This window comes from Rattus rattus, chromosome 2, assembly GCF_011064425.1.
Source record: "Rattus rattus isolate New Zealand chromosome 2, Rrattus_CSIRO_v1, whole genome shotgun sequence".
NCBI lineage: Eukaryota > Metazoa > Chordata > Mammalia > Rodentia > Muridae > Rattus > Rattus rattus.
Window position 1 is genome coordinate 228896865 of NC_046155.1, and position 19561 is coordinate 228916425.

The 19561-nt window shown below is 44.0% G+C and overlaps 1 pseudogene; it reads right to left on the reverse strand.

The window, feature by feature from the left end:
* Positions 1-4268: 4268 nt before the first annotated feature.
* On the reverse strand, positions 4269-16308 carry LOC116893582 (annotated as a pseudogene).
* Between the last annotated feature and the right edge of the window lie 3253 nt (positions 16309-19561).

Consider the following 19561-nt stretch of genomic DNA (forward strand, 5'->3'; position numbering starts at 1 on the left):
TTAAGTCTGTTAGTGTTTTAAACGAGGGTCACTGCTGCCTACACAGTAGCTACAGCTCCCTAAAGTGACAGAATCTATCATGGCAGTTTAACAAGGGTCTGTTGGCAGACTGGTGTTCACGATGGAGAGAAATGATACATTAAGTTTAGGCAGATACCCTATAAAGAGTGGAGACATTCTGCTCCTAGCAGAAACTATACCTACTTCAGATACTTGCCACAGCCCTCTAGGGCTCATCAAAAACTTCAGATACTTGCCACAGCCCTCTAGGGCTCATCAAAAACTTCAGATACTTGCCACAGCTCTCTAGGGCTCATCAAAAACTTCAGATACTTGCCACAGCTCTCTAGGGCTCATCAAAGACTTGCAATTCTTTATTTCTAAAAAACTTGATATAAGCATCTGTGTTGGTTTGAAGGAGAGTGGCCCACATAGGTTCATCTATTGGAATATCTGGTCTCCAGTTGGTGGAACTGTTTGGGAAGGATTAGGAGGTGTGGCCTTGATGTAGGAAGTGTGTCGCTGTGGCCAAGGCTGTGAGGTTTGAATTAGCTATCTGTCTCCTGCTTGTGGACAGAGATGTTGAGATTTCAGCTGCTGCTCCAGAGTCACACCTGCCTGCTCACCATGCCCTGTGCTATGATGAGGATGGACTCCTATCCCTCCAGAACCATAAGTCCTTCCTTTTGCAGGTTGCCTTGGTCATGGTGTTTTATCACAGCAAGAGGAAAGTAATTAAGATACCATGAATGGAAATGAAATACAGTATTCACTACAGAGTACGAACACAGCTCTGCTTTTTGGCAAATGGTACTGAGACAAAGAAGGTCTTTTGGAGCTCCTCCAAGCCCAAAGCTGATCTTTGTAGCAATCTCTAAAGTGGATCTGGTGCTATAACTAAGAAGGTGGGAGAGGCAAGGGGAGAAACACATGACATGGATGACATGCGTACTCCTCCTTGTCCAACATGCCTGTTATTTGCTTCTGGGAGAATCTACATAGCTTTGGACAAAGGCTTAGGTCTACATAAGAGGACTGCAGTGGTCTTCACTGTTTCTCTGACAATGGTATTCAGATGCTCAGTTCTTTCATGTTCTCTGAGGTGGCCATTCTGTCATGGCTCCAAAAAGAAGTAATTGTTTATTGTGATTATGAAGAATATTTAATGTGTGTAATTGTAGAAAAGGGATGTCATGGAAGGGGGAGATTAAATGAGACTCATGCCCTTCCAGAAAAGTTTGGAGTGTGTTGTGCTACTGAACCTGTCAATCTAGATTGGCAAGTGCTTCCCATTCTTCTTGTGGCTACAATGCCCAGAAAATATGATCCTGTCTACACCATACATTGGGGGACTGGATAAACAGGTATGGCTGCTCGCAGCCAGAAGCAATAGGTCAGGGAGCTTTGGAGACACCAGGCTTTGTGTGGCTCCAGTGATTTAGGGATTTAAGTCTGCTGGGGATAAAGTGTTTTGGTGAAGTTAACAGGAGGCCAGTGACGCTGTCGGTTCTGTGATTCTTAAGTAACCAGAGTGTCGACAGTGTGGTAAGGAAAGCACATTTGTCTGGTTCAAGGCATTGCTATGCAGTTTGTATTTTAGCAACAAAGCTGTTTTATTATTTTGACTTGTGGCATCTGACCAAAAAGTCTAAGTCCACTTTTTTGAGACTGTAACAAAATACCCGTGGCTGTGTTCTTTATAAACAAAAATTTACTTGACCACAATTTTAGAGGTTAAAAGTGAAGGTGACTTCATTAGTTTAGCTCTGATTGGTTTGTTCATTTGTTTTTTTGTTTGGAGAGAGGATCTTACATAACCCAAGGACTAGACCTCCTATTTAACTGAGACTGGCTTTGAACTCGGATCCCGCTGCCTTTTGGGTGCTGAGATTACAGGCGTGTACTACCACTCCTGGCTCTGTGTGCTTAGCTCTGGGGCAGACAGCATCACGTGAGAGCTGTAGAAAAAGCATAAGGTGAAACAGAAAGCCGGAAAGAGTTAGGGTCAAGCTTTCCCTTTTGACAGCAACTTCTTCTTCTGGAAAGTAACTAGAATTCCAAAAGAACTACATTAATCCCTTGTAAGGGCAACATCCCCAAAGACAATTTATCTCTCCTCGGGCCACCTCTTAAAGATTCTGCCACCTCTCAACTTACCACACTAGGGACCCAGTTCCAAGAGCACAGACCTTTCAGGGTTATACTCAAATCATGGCAGCCATAGCAAGGTCCAAAGACAGAGTTATTTTTGTTTTGCATAACTCCAACCATATTGCATGTCACGTCTAATGTATAGTGTCAACCAGTTCATTCTTTTTAAAGGAAAGAAATCTTTACTGTACACAGTTCAGAATACAACATGGCTCGGCAGGATGAACACGGCCCTGTGCAGGGAAAGTAGTGGGCTGACTAGCTTTCGAGAGGAAAACGGTAGGTTCTCATAGCTCTAAAACGTACTCCTTTTTCCTGTGAACCTCTTTTCACAAGTCCTGAGAAGACTGTGGAATGCCTCACTCATGGGACAGCAAAGAATGTCTCATGCCCAGTCAGCTCTGTGTCCTGCACCTGGGGAACACAAAGTGTGGAGCAAACTCCTGACAACAGCAAAGCACTGGTGCTTCCTGATGACTTTCCCACCACGCCAAACCCGATTTTTATACAGCTCTAGTTTGGCTGTTTAGAACATTCCCAATATAATACAGCAATCAGAATTTAAAAAAATTAAAAAAGAAAAAGCAGCAGGAAGCCAGAATGCTAGCTAGCACTGTTTTACCTGTAAGTGACAGGTAAGTTTCAGACACTGTGCAGGGTAGAAAGTCCAAAACTAAGATAGGAAAGCGAGGCAGGTGCCTGGGTTCCCACTAGGTGACCAGTTGTGAAACGGACATGACATGTATGTAGTATGTACATGGGCATGACATGCATATAGTATGTACATGGGCATGACATGCATATAGTATGTACATGGGCACGACATGCATGTAGTGTGTACATGGACATGACATGTATGTCGTATGTACACAGGCATGCCATGTATGTAGTATGTGCATGGACATGCCATGTATGTAGTGTGTACATGGACATGACATGTATGTAGTGTGTACATGGACATGACATGTATGTAGTATGTACAGCTGCTTCCCAGAGAAGGAGAGTTAGCAAGCATGGAGAACTAGACGCATAGAACTCTAAGTTGTGTCCAGGATGCCCTGCACACTTCAAAATGTACAAATCATGTTAAACGTCTCAACAGGTTGGTGCAGAAAGCACCAGGAAGGCCTCTAAGTGGCGATAGGGGAGGCCCAGCAAAGCCCCTCAGGCTGCAGCATCTTCTAAGGTACCACCCCACCTAAGGGGTGCAGTGCAATTACCAAAAAGGTGTTGTTGTTCGTTTTTTTTTTTGTTTTGTTTTGTTTTGGTTTGGTTTTTGGTTGGTTTTTTTGTTTGGTTGGTTGTTTTGTTGGTTTTTTTTTTTTTTTTTTGGCTTTAATATCAAAACTACAGTTTATAGAAACTGTTTTTCCCCAAAACAACCACCAAAAAAGCAAAATGTTCCCCCAAACCAAAGCAAAACAAAATACTGTCATGTTAATCATCTCTGTAAAACAAGCCTTCTGCACTCAGCTGTGTGACTGGGAAGAGGGGGACTTGATTTACTTATGTTGACCTCTAGGCTGGAAGGCCCAAGAGGAGCAGCCGTCTCAGAACTAGGGAGTGAGTAACAGCTCTCTTTCCTGGCCTCCCCAGTTCTGAACCACAGGGAAAGACTTCAGAATGAGCTACAAAGGAGTTTTTCAAATTTCAAGTCTCAGTGGTTTGAGCCTCCCCAAGCCAGCCTTATCGACTTTCCTATGAGTGTGCAGTCTCTTTCCAAAGAAAGTCAGGTCCTCCTGTGTGAAGGCATTTGGTAGTCTATGATCAATGTGGATAGTCATATATTCCAGTCCCTTTTCATGGGCGCTACCCTGAACACGCTGCTATACAGCTCTGCACATGTTGTCCATGATGGCATGGAGATCCCACTTCTATGTCTTCCCAGGAATTAAATCAGAATCACCAGCCATGTGGTGGGTTTCTGTCTCTCGCTGTTCCCACTCCCTAGGCCAAGGTCTTTAAGGGTGTCAAATCCAGAAATAGCTTGGGTTCTCCACATAATATTCAAAGGGCAAGCTTTAGGAACAGTCAAGAACACAAACAAAACCACTGCCCTTGTTTGCCTGAATGAGGACTGCTAGCTCGAGGGTTTGGCTACTTAGCCATTCAGAAACTTAGCAAGCAAAGCCTTCAGCCTAGGGGAGGCTGCTGCAGCGACCCATGTCCAGGAGGTAAGTCTGGTTGTCTTCAAAGTGAGTCAGTGGCAGGGTGTATTCCTCATTGACCGGGCATTCTGACTCTGCCTTCAAGAACGGGCGCTGATTATCCGGAAAGGCCATGGAGAAAAGTACATCCGGGTCACAGACAAATCTGTAGATGTACCGTTCCCCAGTCACCTTCTGCATGGAGCCTTTTTCATTGTAATAGTGGAGAGAACGGCTCAGCTTGTCATAGTCCGTGGCTGGCCGGTTCTTCTGAATTACCCCAATGCCGAGCAACCTCTTCCGGTTCTATGAGCATAAATTTCAACCCTCAGTCAGTCCAGGCGATGAAGCAGATGTTGGCTGGGTCACCAGAAGGGTGACAAGAAACTGCCACAGCTACAGAGAGCCTCGCCTCTGATAAGGGGGTCCCTCTTGATACGCGGTGGGCTCCTGTTTGACTTTGCCTTCCAGTCTTTCGGGCACCACGCGAGTGTCATCAAAGTATAAACCGGGGTCCTCTTTATATGTGAATCCTTCATGGTTGCTGGAGAAATACCCGCCTCTCATGTAGGATGACTGGTAGTTAGGCACTTCTGAGTCAGCACAGTAATGTCGGGGCCCTTGCTTGATTCCCATGGGTGACTGGAAGCCATGTGCCAGGGGACCAGGCTTCCCAGGGACCCCATGTTCATAGAGTGGGTCATGGTATTCCTGCTTGAATCGCTGACGGGGTGGCAGAGCTGCTCGGACAACGGGCTCTGACATCTGCCTGTGGTAGCTGCGAAGATTATCTCCAGGAACTCCTGACTGAGGAGGGAAGGGATGGCTGGGCTCAAATAGCTGTCGCTGAAATCTCTGTTCTGATGGATACTGGCTTTCGGGTATCATCTTTGGCATTTGCAGGGGCAGATGTGGTGGCCAGGGGACCGCAAATGTTTGCTGTTGTGATCCAGGTTCTGGGAGTGAGAGTCCAATCAGTTCATTTTTTTTTTTTCTTTTTTCTTTTTTTCGGAGCTGGGGACCAAACCCAGGGCCTTGCGCTTGCTAGGCAAGCGCTCTACCACTGAGCTAAATCCCCAACCCCAATCAGTTCATTTTTAAGAAGGGATTTTTTTTTCAAAACTGCACCTCCAATTGATTTCATGATATAATTAGACATTGCAGATCTGTAATAGGCAGGACTGAAGTCCACAGAACCAATGATAAAAAGGAACCTGACCGAGAAAGAGATGGCCTTGCTCAGAGCTACTATAACTTGACATGCCAAGGCAGGTTGATATCCATGGGAGGTCTCCCCTTCTCCAAGGAGAAAGGAAGGGGTCCATAAAGGGAGGGGAGGGGAGAAGGAGGGACTGGGAGGAAAGGATGGAGGGGAAGCTCAGAGGGAGATGTAAAGAAAATAAATAGGTTAATTAATGGGAAAAAAAGAGTAAAAACTTTAAAATAAAAATACATAAATTATATATAATATATAGCATTCTTTAGATGGATATATTTTATGTAATATATATCAATTAAAAGTAGGTTTATAACTACAGATTCAGAGGAAATTAAAAATCATCAGATCTTACTATAAAAAAGCCTATATTCAACAAAACTTGAAAATCTACAGGAAATGGACAATTTCCTAGACAGATACCAGGTACCGAAGTTAAATCAGGAACAGATAAACCAGTTAAACAACCCCATAACTCCTAAGGAAATAGAAGCAGTCATTAAAGGTCTCCCAACCAAAAAGAGCCCAGGTCCAGACGGGTTTAGTGCAGAATTCTATCAGACCTTCATAGAAGACCTCATACCAATATTATCCAAACTATTCCACAAAATTGAAACAGATGGAGCACTACCGAATTCCTTCTATGAAGCCACAATTACTCTTATACCTAAACCACACAAAGACCCAACAAAGAAAGAGAACTTCAGACCAATTTCCCTTATGAACATTGACACAAAAATACTCAACAAAATTCTGGCAAACCTAATCCAAGAGCACATCAAAACAATCATCCACCATGATCAAGTAGGCTTCATCCCAGGCATGCAGGATGGTTTAATATCTGGAAAACCATCAACGTGATCCATTATATAAACAAACTGAAAGAACAAAACCACATGATCATTTCATTAGATGCTGAGAAAGCATTTGACAAAATTCAACACCCCTTCATGATAAAAAAATCCTGGAAAGAATAGAATTCAAGGCCCATACCTAAACATAGTAAAAAAGCCATATACAGCAAACCAGTGGCTAACATTAAACTAAATGGAGAGAAACTTGAAGCAATCCCACTAAAAATCAGGGACTGGACAAGGTTGCCCACTCTCTCCTACTTATTCAATATAGTTCTTGAAGTTCTAGCCAGAGCAATCAGACAACAAAGGAGGTCAAGGGGATACAGATGGAAAAGAAGAAGTCAAAATATCACTATTTGCAGATGATATGATAGTATATTTAAGTGATCCCAAAAGTTCCACCAGAGAACTACTAAAGCTGATAAACAACTTCAGCAAAGTGGCTGGGTATAAAAATTAACTCAAATAAATCAGTAGCCTTCCTCTACACAAAAAGAGAAACTAGCGGAGAAAGAAATTAGGGAAACGACACCCTTCATAATAGACCCAAATAATATAAAATACCTCGGTGTGACTTTAACCAAGCATGTAAAAGATCTGTACAATAAGAACTTCAAGACACTGAAGAAAGAAATTGAAGAAGACCTTAGAAGGTGGAAAGATCTCCCATGCTCATGGATTGGCAGGATTAATATAGTAAAAATGGCCATTTTACCAAAAAAAGCGATCTACAGATTCAATGCAATCCCCATCAAAATACCAATCCAATTCTTCAAAAGAGTTAGACAGAACAATTTGCAAATTCATCTGGAATAACAAAAACCCAGGATAGCTAAAACTATCCTCAACAATAAAAAGGACTTCAGGGGAATCACTATCCCTGAACTCAAGCAGTATTACAGAGCAATAGTGATAAAAACTGCATGGTATTGGTACAGAGACAGACAGATAGACCAATGGAAAGAAATTGAAGACCCAGAAATGAACCCACACACCTATGGTCACTTGATTTTGACAAAGGCCAAATCCATCCAATGGAAAAAAAAGATAGCATTTTCAGCAAATGGTGCTGGTTCAACTGGAGGTCAACATGTAGAAGAATGCAGATCGATCCATGCTTATCACCCTGTACAAAGCTTAAGTCCAAGTGGATCAAGGACCTCCACATCAAACCAGACACACTCAAACTAATAGAAGAAAAAAACTAGGAAGCATCTGGAACACATGGGCACTGGAAAAATTTCCTGAACAAAACACCAATGGCTTATGCTCTAAGATCAAGAATCGAACAAATGGGATCTCATAAAACTGCAAAGCTTCTGTAAGGCAAAGGACACTGTGGTTGGGACAAAACGGCAACCAACAGATTGGGAAAAGATCTTTACCAATCCTACAACAGATAGAGGCCTTATATCCAAAATATACAAAAGAACTCAAAAGTTAGACCAAGAGGGAGACAAATAACCCTATTAAAAAAATGGGGTTCAGAGCTAAACAAAGAATTCACAGCTGAGGAATGCGAATGGCTGAGAAACACCTAAAGAAATGTTCAACATCTTTAGTCATAAGGGAAATGCAAATCAAAACAACCCTGAGATTTCACCTCACACCAGTGAGAAGGGCTAAGATCAAAAACGCAGGTGACAGCAAATGCTGGCGAGGATGTGGAGAAAGAGGAACACTCCTCCATTGTTGGTGGGATTGCAGACTGGTACAACCATTCTGGAAATCAGTCTGGAGGTTCCTCAGAAAATTGGACATTAAACTGCCTGAGGATCCAGCTATACCTCTCTTGGGCATATACCCAAAAGATGCCCCAACATATAAAAAGACACGTGCTCCACTATGTTCATAGCAGCCTTATTTATAATAGCCAGAAGCTGGAAAGAACCCAGATGCCCTTCAACAGAGGAATGGATACAGAAAATGTGGTACATCTACACAATGGAATATTACTCAGCTATCAAAAACAACGAAGTTTATGAAATTTGTAGGCAAATGGTTGGAACTGGAAAATATCATCCTGAGTGAGCTAACCAATCACAGAAAGACATACATGGTATGCACTCATTGATAAGTGGCTATTAGCCCAAATGCCTGAATTACCCTAGATGCCTAGAACAAATGAAACTCAAGACGGATGATCAAAATGTGAATGCTTCACTCCTTCTTTAAAGGGGAACAAGAATACCCTTGGCAGGAAGAGAGAGGCAAAGATTAAAACAGAGACTGAAGGAATACCCATTCAGAGCCTGCCCCACATGTGGCCCATATATATACAGCCACCCAATTAGACAAGATGGATGAAGCAAAGAAGTGCAGAAGTGTAGATCGCTCCTGAGAGACACAGCCAGAATACAGCAAATACAGAGGCGAATGCCAGCAGCAATCCACTGAACTGAGAATAGGACCCCGTTGAAGGAATCAGAGAAAGAACTGGAAGAGCTTGAAGGGGCTTGAGACCCCATATGTACAACAATGCCAAGCAAACCAGAGCTTCCAGGACTAAGCCACTACCTAAAGACTATACATGGACTGACCCTGGACTCTGACCCTCATAGGTAGCAATGAATATCCTAGTAAGAGCACCAGTGGAAGGGGGGGAAGCCCTGGGTCCTGCTAAGACTGAACCCCAGTGAACTAGACTGTTGTGGGGAGGGCGGCAATGGGGGAGGTGGGGAGGGAACACCCATAAGGAAGGGAGGGGGGGATGTTTGCCCGAAACCGGAAAGGGAATAACACTGAAATGTATATAAGAAATATTCAAGTTAATAAAAAAAAAAAAAAAGTCACAAAAATACATCATGAAAAATACAGGCAAAAGGAGAAAGAAATGAAAAAAAAAAACCAGGAATAAAAAAAGGAAATTAAAAAAATAAAGAAAAAAAAAAAGAAAAAAAAAAAAAAGAAAGAAAAAAAAAAAAAAAAAAAGGAAATGAATCAGGCAATGTCAGGATCCCTAGGGAGAAAAGCAGGAATCATACACCATACTAGAATAATCTGGAAAGACTACACAGAGAAATCATGAGTACCTCTACTAGCCTGGCTGTCTTAAAGTCTCCATGGAAGCTCAGTCTCCCCTTGTTCCTTTACCTCTTTTTGTGCCCATTTGAGGACTGTTGTAGACCAAATTGTGCCACCCTCATATTGACACTCGAATATCACAATCAGGCAGACCTCTGGAGTGCCCCAGAAGGAGACAACCACCTCTCCAAGCCAAGGAGAGAGGCCTCAGTAGAAGTGAATGAAGCTTCCAGTTTCCACATTTGTCAACATCTTAGTCTGAGACGGGTAGCCTCTACAACTGTGGAAAAATGTTTTTGTTTTTATGGTTTTTTTTTGTTGTTGTTGTTGCTCAAGTGGCTGAGTCTGTGCTACCCCATGATAGGTTTAGCCCTGGTAACTAAAGCAGGGTCTTCTGCTTGAAGCCATTCATATCCCAACACTTGATTCTTGACAGCCATGCCTAACTTTGCTTGGGAACCCTGAACTTGATCCTTAGTCTCTGCCCACACCACAGTTCCCAAAGATATTTGACATTCTGGACCCAGGCCCACAGTTCCAAAGCAAACCACAGCAGATAAACAGGTGTCATAAGTAAGTCCTGCTTCCTGGAAGTGGAGAATAGGGAGGTTGGAGAGGTGGCGTTTAACAAACCCACAGTAATTTAAGTAACATTATAGCTTCACCTTTTTATCAATGAGACCGAAGGGGTGGTGTTGTTCTGTCTGATTTGGGGACTTATAAAAAGGGAAAAATAACTGGGCAGCTAGGAAGATGACAGCAAGAACAGCAAGTGTCATTTGACGTTAACATGATTGTTAAGACCGCCCTAAAAGGTAGAGAGCACAGCAAATCAAGCAGAAACACAAAAAACCGACAATGGTGGGTGTCCTGGACCTTTGGATTCTTGTACTCAGAGTGGAGAACTAAAGAAAGAAGACATGGACAATGCACAGGCATAGGAAATAGCCTTGAAGGCCAAGAAAAGAGCAGTCTAGTAAAACAGGTTATTCTAAACAGTAATTCCTCTATTCCAGTCAAACACCACAGCCCCACCTACTAGAAAAGACTTGATCTTCACTGCAGTATAGAACCTCTCTGTCTGTTCTACCCACTCCCATCCCATTCCACACCCAGGCAACGACAGGCAAAGCTGAGTAGAAGCCTGGACTTCTTGGGCCATACTAGTGCCAGCAATAGTAGTAACAGCAATAGTTTGTTCCTACAGAACAAATAGCAAGATAGATTGTATCCTAGGACCCATACATACACGTATCCCCCAAAACAAAAACAAAACTTGATTAATGTAAAAGAACTCACATCATACAGAGAGTTTTCTCTGACCACAGTAGAAATAAACTAGAAATCAATTAACACAGGTAAGAAGAAAATCTCAAGACATTTGGAAATGCAACCACAGTAGACTATTATGTCCTTTTGGTGGACCCATTCTTAAAACTTGTATCTGTCTCTGATATCTTCCCTTGTATTTTATTTAATAACTATCCAGACACTGGCATGTTCCTCTGACTATAATTTTCATGATATGCATTGTTCTTTGTACTTTCAACCTTCCTCTGTCATTATAGTGAAATGAGTTACTGTGAGAAGGCGTATGGTTGGCTCGTATTTTTAAATTCATTTTGCCATCCCTGCATTTTCACTGGGACATTTGGACCGAATATAAGTAATGAAAACATTTCATCCAATAAATAGGAACAAGAGCACAGTGCCTAAACCCACTACTCAAAATCAACATAGTGCTGCAGGCACCATCCAGTGCAATGAGACAAGAAAGGAAAAGAGAAAAGAGAAAAGTTGGGTAAGACACAGGGACTGAAAAGGAAGAAACAAAGCCATCTCCATCTTCAGATGGCACAAGTGCCCACATGAGGTCAGATTCCACAAAGAACATCCTTGAAATTCTTAGGGTTGATGAGTGAGTTCAATGAGGTCACAAGCACAAGATTATACACTAAACCCGAGTACATCTTCATATATCATCAATGAACATGTATGAACTGAAGTTAAAACAAATCAAAGCCACCGCGGGGTAGCACCTCACACATGTTTGAACGGCTATTACCAGAGACAACAAAGTAAGTAACATTGATGAAGGCACAAAGGAAAAGGAGTCTTGCCTACTGTGGCCGGGAATTCGGATTAGCGCAGAGACTGTTGAAAATATAATGGTAGCTCTCAACAGAGTTAAAAATAGAACTTCCAAGTGACTGAGAAGAGGTATTTCTGGGTCTGTAATCAAATGAACTTAATTCACATCCGAAAAGGTTTCCTCATTCCTACCTTTATTTAGCTTCATTTGCAATAGCTAATATGTGGAGATGGCCTAAATATCCATTAATGGGTGAATTGGGTATACGTGTATGTATACAACTATCTATACACAGAGAACAGGGAGGGTTGGGCAGAGACAGGAGTATTTATTTAGCCTTGAATAAAAGAAATCATTGTCATTTGCCACGATGTGGAAGGGCCTGGAAGATAGTGTGCTAAGTGAGATAAGCTAGACGCAGAAAGCTATCGTATGCTCTCAATTAACACATGGAATCATTCTTTTAAAAGTTAGCTATGAGAAGTCAGGCGGGGTGGTGCACGTTTTCAGTCCCAGCACTCAGGAGGCAGATTCAGGATGTTTCTGAGTTCAAGGACAACCTGGTCTACAGAGTGGGTGCCAGGACAGCCAGGGCTACACAGGGAAACCCTGCCTCAAAAGACCCAAAAACTATACAGATAGATGGATAGATAGATAGACGGATAGACGGATAGATGGATGGATGGATGGATGGATGGATGGATGGATAGACAAGAGATAAATTGATTGATTGATAGATGATAAAGATAAATCAATCAATTGGTCGATAGATGATAGAGATAAATCGATTGATTGATAGATATTAGATAAATTCATTATTTATAATGATGGAAATGAAGCATTTAGATTTGAATCTAGCCAAACAGGTATAGAATCTTTATGCTGCAATCGGCACATTCCTGAGGAGAGAACCAAAAAGGATCTAAACTCAGGGAGAAAACAGGTTTGTTCTAGTTTGAAGACTCAGCTAGAAAAGGGACCGATTCTGTCTGAATTGACAGCCAAGTCTGTTGCAATTTCTAACATCTAAGAAAATGGTTTGTAGATATAAACAAAGTTATGCTTTTGAAGCTTGTTTGAGAAGAACAGAACGTAGGCACAATGTTTTGTGTGCTGTATAAGGTTTACCCTTGTGTTATTCAAATGCGGATTTCTCTGCCCTCGATCAGGACATGGCACTGTAATGCTCATACCAAGAATCTCCTGTCTCAAGTGTGTAAGCAGATCTTACCATTTATTCTCTGCCTTGTCAATAAATGCTGATCACTCAATGTCTTGGCAGAATAGGGAATAGTGTGGGACATCCTCCAGTGAGAGGGAGGAGAGGAGAGCGGATGTGCTGGGAGAATAAAAGTCCAAGGAGCCAGATCAATAACAATACAGAAGCATCATGGGATGGGGCTGGGAGGCAGCCAGATTAGCATAGAAGCTAAGGATAGATCATTTAATTGCTTAGCTATTGAGGTGCACTTTTAAATGGGTCTTGGTTTCTCTGTGCAGTTACTGGGGATTAGCATAAGGTAAAGAAATGCAGCCACTGGATTAATTCACTGTTTACATTTATAATAAGGGCAAGCACTCTACCATCTAAGCCATATCCCTAGCCTATATGTTCCTCATGAAACAAGTAATATTATAGAATATTAGTCAGGACCAAAACAAAGCAAAAACCAAGAACAACAACAAAATATTTCTAAGAGCAAGACATTTCCTCTGTTCCTAGGACTTTCCTCTGTCCCTGCCTTTGGGACTCCACCATGCTGCTGATACTTGAAGCTAATAACTCTTTTTAAAAAAATCAGTTTCATCACCTTCTCTTTGAACTGCAACGTACTAGCATCTTTCTGATATTTATAAAGCAGGGAAGAGGGATGATGGTGATTCACACTGAGATGGGGAAATTCTCTGGGGTCTAACCCAAGGCACGTTTCCCTTCTGCGATTGACAGAAGGAGCTCATTTTTACACCTTACCCTGTATATGGTTTCATTGTCACACAGATGAAGCCCCTTAGCACGTATGCTCGACCTCACTTCACTTCCTCCAGCTCAGAGCACTGGGAACAGAAAAGGCAGCTCATGCAGGGTGGAACTCAAGACCCTGGGAAGAACCTAAGTTTTTGGAGTTAATGACCAGTTAGATCATCCTATCTCTGGGATGCTTGCAACAGTGTGCAACATTTGAACATCATGCTGGTAATGGCGGCCCTTCTGAGGGAATAGGAGGTAGGACAGAGCCCTAAGGGAAACCAGCAAAACAACACAGGTATTGTATTATCAGTGGCATCTGCAACCTTCCACTTCCTTGCTGGAGACCTAAAGAAGGAACACAGGGATGTAAACTCATTTCTTTTTTAAATCTGTATTTGTTTATTTATATTCATGCGTATGGGTGTTTTGTCTGCACGCACGTGGTGCACTGCTGGAGAAGGTCAGAAAAGGGTGTTGGATCCCCTGGAACTGGAGTTTCAGATGGCTGTTAGCCACCATACAGACTCCAGGGATTAAGCCTGGGTCCTCTGCAAGAGTGTCAGGCGCTCCTAGTCATTGAATCGTTTTGGCCCCCTATGCTGCATTTCTTGGCGTTTTTTTTTTTTTTTTTTTTTTCAACAAAGTGTCATCCGTGCTAGACTTTAGAGGAGAGGAAGCAAAAAGTAAAGCCCAGGGACCTTAGGATGCAGCCTAGAGCAATCCTCTGAACACGGGAACCTTCTTTGAAGCCGCACGCCAGTGGACGATTCCTCAGAGCACTTGTTGTTACTTAAAACAAACAAATAAAACCATGTGTTTAACTCTAATCAAGGATCCTGGCTTTCCAGACCTGATCCTACCCAACTCATATCGTTGAGCTAAACACAGGATGTGCTGTGGCTGAAGGCTCTGAGCTCCCAGAGCAAGCCGCCAACATGTTGTGCCTCTGCCTCTTGCAAACCTTGGTTAAGTTCTTGGTCTTTCTGCACCTCTGTTTCCTTACTTAGACAACGGGAAACAGCAGTTATGGCCGCTTCCGAGCACCCACGGGGTTAATTTCCCATCAAATCTTTGGTATAGAGGCTCAGAAAATGCTGGTTTCGATTAGAACAGCTTCCTCTCTGACTTCCACATCCTATAGGTCTCACTTAAAGAAGTGGCATGGCGGTATGTTTTGGTTGTATTGGCAAAAACTTTCTGTATTAGACGCATATCACTCACACTGGGGAAAGATATTCCAGAATCCTCTTGAAATTAAACCCATCTCCATGTTTTCACAAAACTGGGAAAGACTCATGCTCTGAGAAACACCAAGCAGTACAATGGGCCCATTCAGTTTGGAAGTTCCGGGTATTAGCCTTGTCCATGAGAGTAGCCGTTCCCGGGTTAGTAAGTGGATGAATAGTTCGTTTTCAGCCCCAGGCACCTTCGTGTCCACATGGCAGTGACTCTGTTGGCTCCAAGGGAAAGTGTAAATGGCCGTGAGGGTGACCTGGGGTTTACATGTGGACCCTCTGAACAGGTTCAGGTCGGAATGTGGCGCCTCAAGAACCTACTGATGCTCACCCAAGTTAAACACAGAGTTTGTCACACACGCAGCAGTGACATAGAACAGGTCCAGGCTTGGGGACCCTGGCTTCTCTGAAGTGCAAGATCCTGACTGAACCTCAGCAGGAGGGTCCCAGAGCTGTGCTAGGATGGCTGTCCCAGCGAGGTACCCTCTCAGGGACTTTTTGTTCTGTGTCAGGAGCAGTTGTCAGCCAATTCTGTTTCCACTAAAAGCACCATACACGGGGGTCAGGGGTGGGGGGTTTAGCTTTGATATGAGAGAGACCAGGAACTTAAAGAACAAGGCCTGAATTCTTTCTGGGTGCAACTCAAGGTGATTGATACCAGAAGGAAAGGAAGGTAGGCAAGTCAGGGGCAAGCTCTGTGGGGACAGCAGTTGTCTGGTTTAAAATCCTAACACTCAAGGAAGAGGAGATAGCTCTCGCTGAATTACCAGTTATGTACACCCCAGCGTCTGGCTTTCTGACATATTATTTCAGAGAGAGTGAAAAAAAAAAAACCTGCAAGCTAAAATATGCACCACATTCTCCCATAATCTCAGTTAATGCTTTTTTCTCTTAAAACGTAAACACTGCCAAGCGGTCCCATACACCAGACCAGATTCATAGCCAGAATCAGATAACCTCTTACACCCAGACCTGTGCTTCTCCCTGGGAAAGAGGAAGTCATGAACTTAAAGGATAAGGCCTGGATTCTTCCCGCATTCAACCCAATGTGAGCAAAACCAGAAGGAAGGGCAGGTGGGCAAGTCAGAGGGCCTGAGGACAAAGCCGGAAGTCCACACCGCATTGTCCCCAAAGATGTTTCCTTCCTTTCCTTTATGTTGTAGTGGGTACTAATTATACAAAGTAAGCTGGGTTCATTGTGACATCACCTCACATGCATATAACAGATTTTAATCATATTCCCTCTTCAATGACTCCTCCCCCTCCCTTCCCTCCTCCCCTACCTCATCTCTAATAATCCTTTTCTTCAATTAAACTGGAAATGAAATTTTCATCCCCCTTTTGTCTCTCCCCTACCTTTTTACATGCAAGACTTATCTTTGACGGCTTATTTTGATTAACAGGTTGACTCTAATTCGACCGTGTTACTGCACATGACGTAATTTTGTTCTCTCTGGGTGAGCAGTACTCTTGGGTCTATGACACATTTCCCTTCACACCTCAGCTGATCCTGCAAGTCTGATATTGCAAATGGAGAACAATAGGCATGGGTAGGTCCATCAACTGTGACCACCATCGAAGAGCACGGCTCTTCCTTGCTCACCTTCGTTTGGCCATGGTCTAAATTCAATGTAGAAACTAGAAAACCGCCGAGGTTCCGTCTAGATTTATTGTGCTCAGATCTTGTGATGCCGCTATAATCTGATTAGTCACATATTCTCTCTTAATCCCAATAGATAGACATGGACCCCTCAGGGACATCCAGCATTAAGCCACCAGAGGAGAAGCACTTCTTGGAGGGAAATCAAGAGAATGTGCTGCACTCAATTTAATGACAATAGCTGACAGGTACGGAGCCAGGACAACATTCCAAACCTTTTGACTGTGTTACATTTAATCCACACATAAGCAGTTCTCAGCCGAGCGTTGCTGAGAGCCTGAGGGACTGTCACAGGAGATAGGGACTCTTTCAAAAGTCAGTAAGGGAGTCTGAGGACAGTTACCCCCTCCAGTAAGCTACAGGCAATTTGCTCCCTTCTTTCTTGAGCCTCTCCCCCTAGGTCATCTCTTCTTGTCTAGTGAGTTTACAAGGTAAGGCAGGGTAATCAGGACTAAGAGGGGACTAAAGAGCCCAGGAGAAGCTGGCAGTAAAGGTGGACTCAAACATGTCCCCTTAGGCATACAGAAAAGGAAATGCTAATTCCTTCTCTTTCTTGTTCTGGAAGCTGTAAGGCCCCAAAGTTCCCCCAAAGTCTTGCAGCTACTCTTCTGTCCCATGACCACCATCCTGTTCTTGTAGGTCTCAACAAAGTTTCATCATCTTGGTTAACACAGTACCCTAATGTTCCAAGGGTGTCCACACTGTGGGCTGTGGGCTACATGCAGCTGTGAATGTAGAAGACGACAACAGCATAGAGGTACTCAAAACTTCGTGAGGTTTGTTTGATCTGATCCTGATTCTCCAGGCTTGGTGACAGCCTTTGTCGATGACAATGTGGTCTGAAGAAGCATCCAGAAAAATTGGTTATCCTGTTTGGTAGTGGGACTGAGTCACTAAAATGAAGCATTTTTGCTTCTCATTAAAGAAAATACTCACACACACACACACACACACACACACACACACACACACACACACTGTGTGGTGGTGGACAGTGAGAGGAAGCCTGATAAGGTCGAGCTAAAGGTTAGAAGCCCCAGAGAGCCTGAAGGGATGGTAGGAGCTTTGCCTGATCATGGCACCAGGGCCCTGTCACATAGCTGCAGTCCACCATGGAGATATTTGTGGCCCCCAGACACATAGGGGGATTGCCCCAATCCCTTCCACGTGTACCTGAGGCATCCCTAACATCTCAGACCAAGACAATAGGAAAAGAAATGTGAAGTCACATAGGCCCAAAACAGACTTCTCCATGCTAATGAGGTACCTAGAGGCCTCAAAGGTTTAGCCAATAAACTTCCCTTCCCAGACACTCCTCCCTCAGGCCCACCTTGAGAAGTGGGGTATGGTTTTAGGCATATACTTTCTGCTATGACAATAAACTCTTTAGAACCATGAGCCATTTCTTTTCTCCCGTGGAGAGTCATAAGAAGGCCTTCACCTACAGAGCCGCAGACCATAGAAGGATTCTCTGTACTCCCAGCCACAACTCCCACCAAAGCTACATCTGCCAAGTTAAGGACAATCAATTCTCTGCTGGGAGGAGCCAGAGCTCCCCTTTCCCCGACCCCACCCCTGGCCCAGGGCTAGATGTTGTCCCCAGACCCCAGGCCCTGACTCTGTTCTATGCTCTCCCAAGACTCCCGGCAGCGCCTGGATGTCCAAGAGTTTGAGAACCCCACAGCCCAGCCTCATCTCAGGCCTGGGGACCCCTGAACCAGCTCTGGCCTTCCAACCTATCAGACTGCAATTTCCCACCCCAGAGCAGTGCCTTGGGGCTTCACTACAGCCCAACAACCACGCCAGATGATAAGCACAGTCAAACTCCCCTTGTTCTGCCTCCCCCAGGAGGACGAGCCCTGTGGTGAAGCAGATGTGGGCCTATAACCCTACACCCCACTCCAAAACCCCGCCTATCATATTTTCACACACTACTTGCTTTCTACGAGGATGGCAGAGACCTGTTTACAACTCAGGAGTTACAGTCATCACAGCAGGGCTGTCCAGTCAGTAATCTCATGGTGAGAGTGGTATCACCCCAGCTCTGCTGGATCTCTGATGGGTCCTCAAAGCACCCCCATTTCCTTGTGTGCATCCGCCAATGGTAGAGATTGTGAAGAGTCTGCTAGCACAAAGGACGGAATGGGGATAGCTTGGCCTCAGGAGCCCGGGAACTGGCTCAGGCAGTAAGGTGCTTAGGGCACAAGTGTGAAGATCCTGGAGCTTGCTGGTCAGTGAGCCTTGCTGTGTGAGTGAGCCCAGCTCAGCAAGTGACTGAGAAAGACACTCAACATCACCTTTCGGCAGGCATCCACGCCCATGCTTATACAAATGTGCGCATGCGTGTATATACACACAGAGAGAGACAGACTTCGGCTTCATGTAATATCTAACGCTAGTTAGTCTTCATCTCAGGCAGAGTTGGAAGCATCTGGAAAAGTTTTCCAAGTCTGACTCCAGTCTCCAAACCAGTCCCGAGATTTTGTTCCCAGCCACAGGCAGACCTTCTGGAAACCTGCTCCAGGAAACCCTCTCAACTTTCAAGCACCGAGTTCCCGTCCTCTGCGACATTTGGCACCATGGAACTCTGCTTGGATTCCCAGCTGCGTCCACTCTCTTCGCACTTCCCCAAAGCGAAGAGAGCAAGAAGTAGAGGGCTGAGAGGCCAGCCATTGGAAACGTTGGAACATCATCAGGATGTGAACGGAGTTGCAGAAGTTTACAAAAAGTGAGAGAGAGAAGTAATTCTAGACACAGAAGCGGAAGTGTTTCCTCAGACGGGAGGCCAAGGGAAGAGTAAGGGAGACAGGAAGTTATGAGAATGACACAGAGAACAGAGCAGGCCTCTGCTTCCTCCAGGAACCTATGTAGGCCGCTGAGGAATGGCACGGCTTCTCAGGTGGGAGAAAACAGGATATCTATGCTTATTCCTACTCTTCACTCCTTCCCTATGAGGGTGTTGTCCTGTGGATCAGACTGAGGTGGTATTTTGACATCCTGCAAATTGTCTGGTGACCTCTACACGCTACTGCTGGGGACTGGATTCCAGCCCTCCTTCTCGCTTAAGTCTAGAACGGTACCGTACTGGTAGAGATTTCCACTACAGAAAATATCTTGTTTTGTCCTTAACAATCAGGATACGATTTTAATAAGAGCTCAGGAAGAGAAGATGCATGGGAAGGGAGCAGTGGCTGGGACTCTGGTGAGATA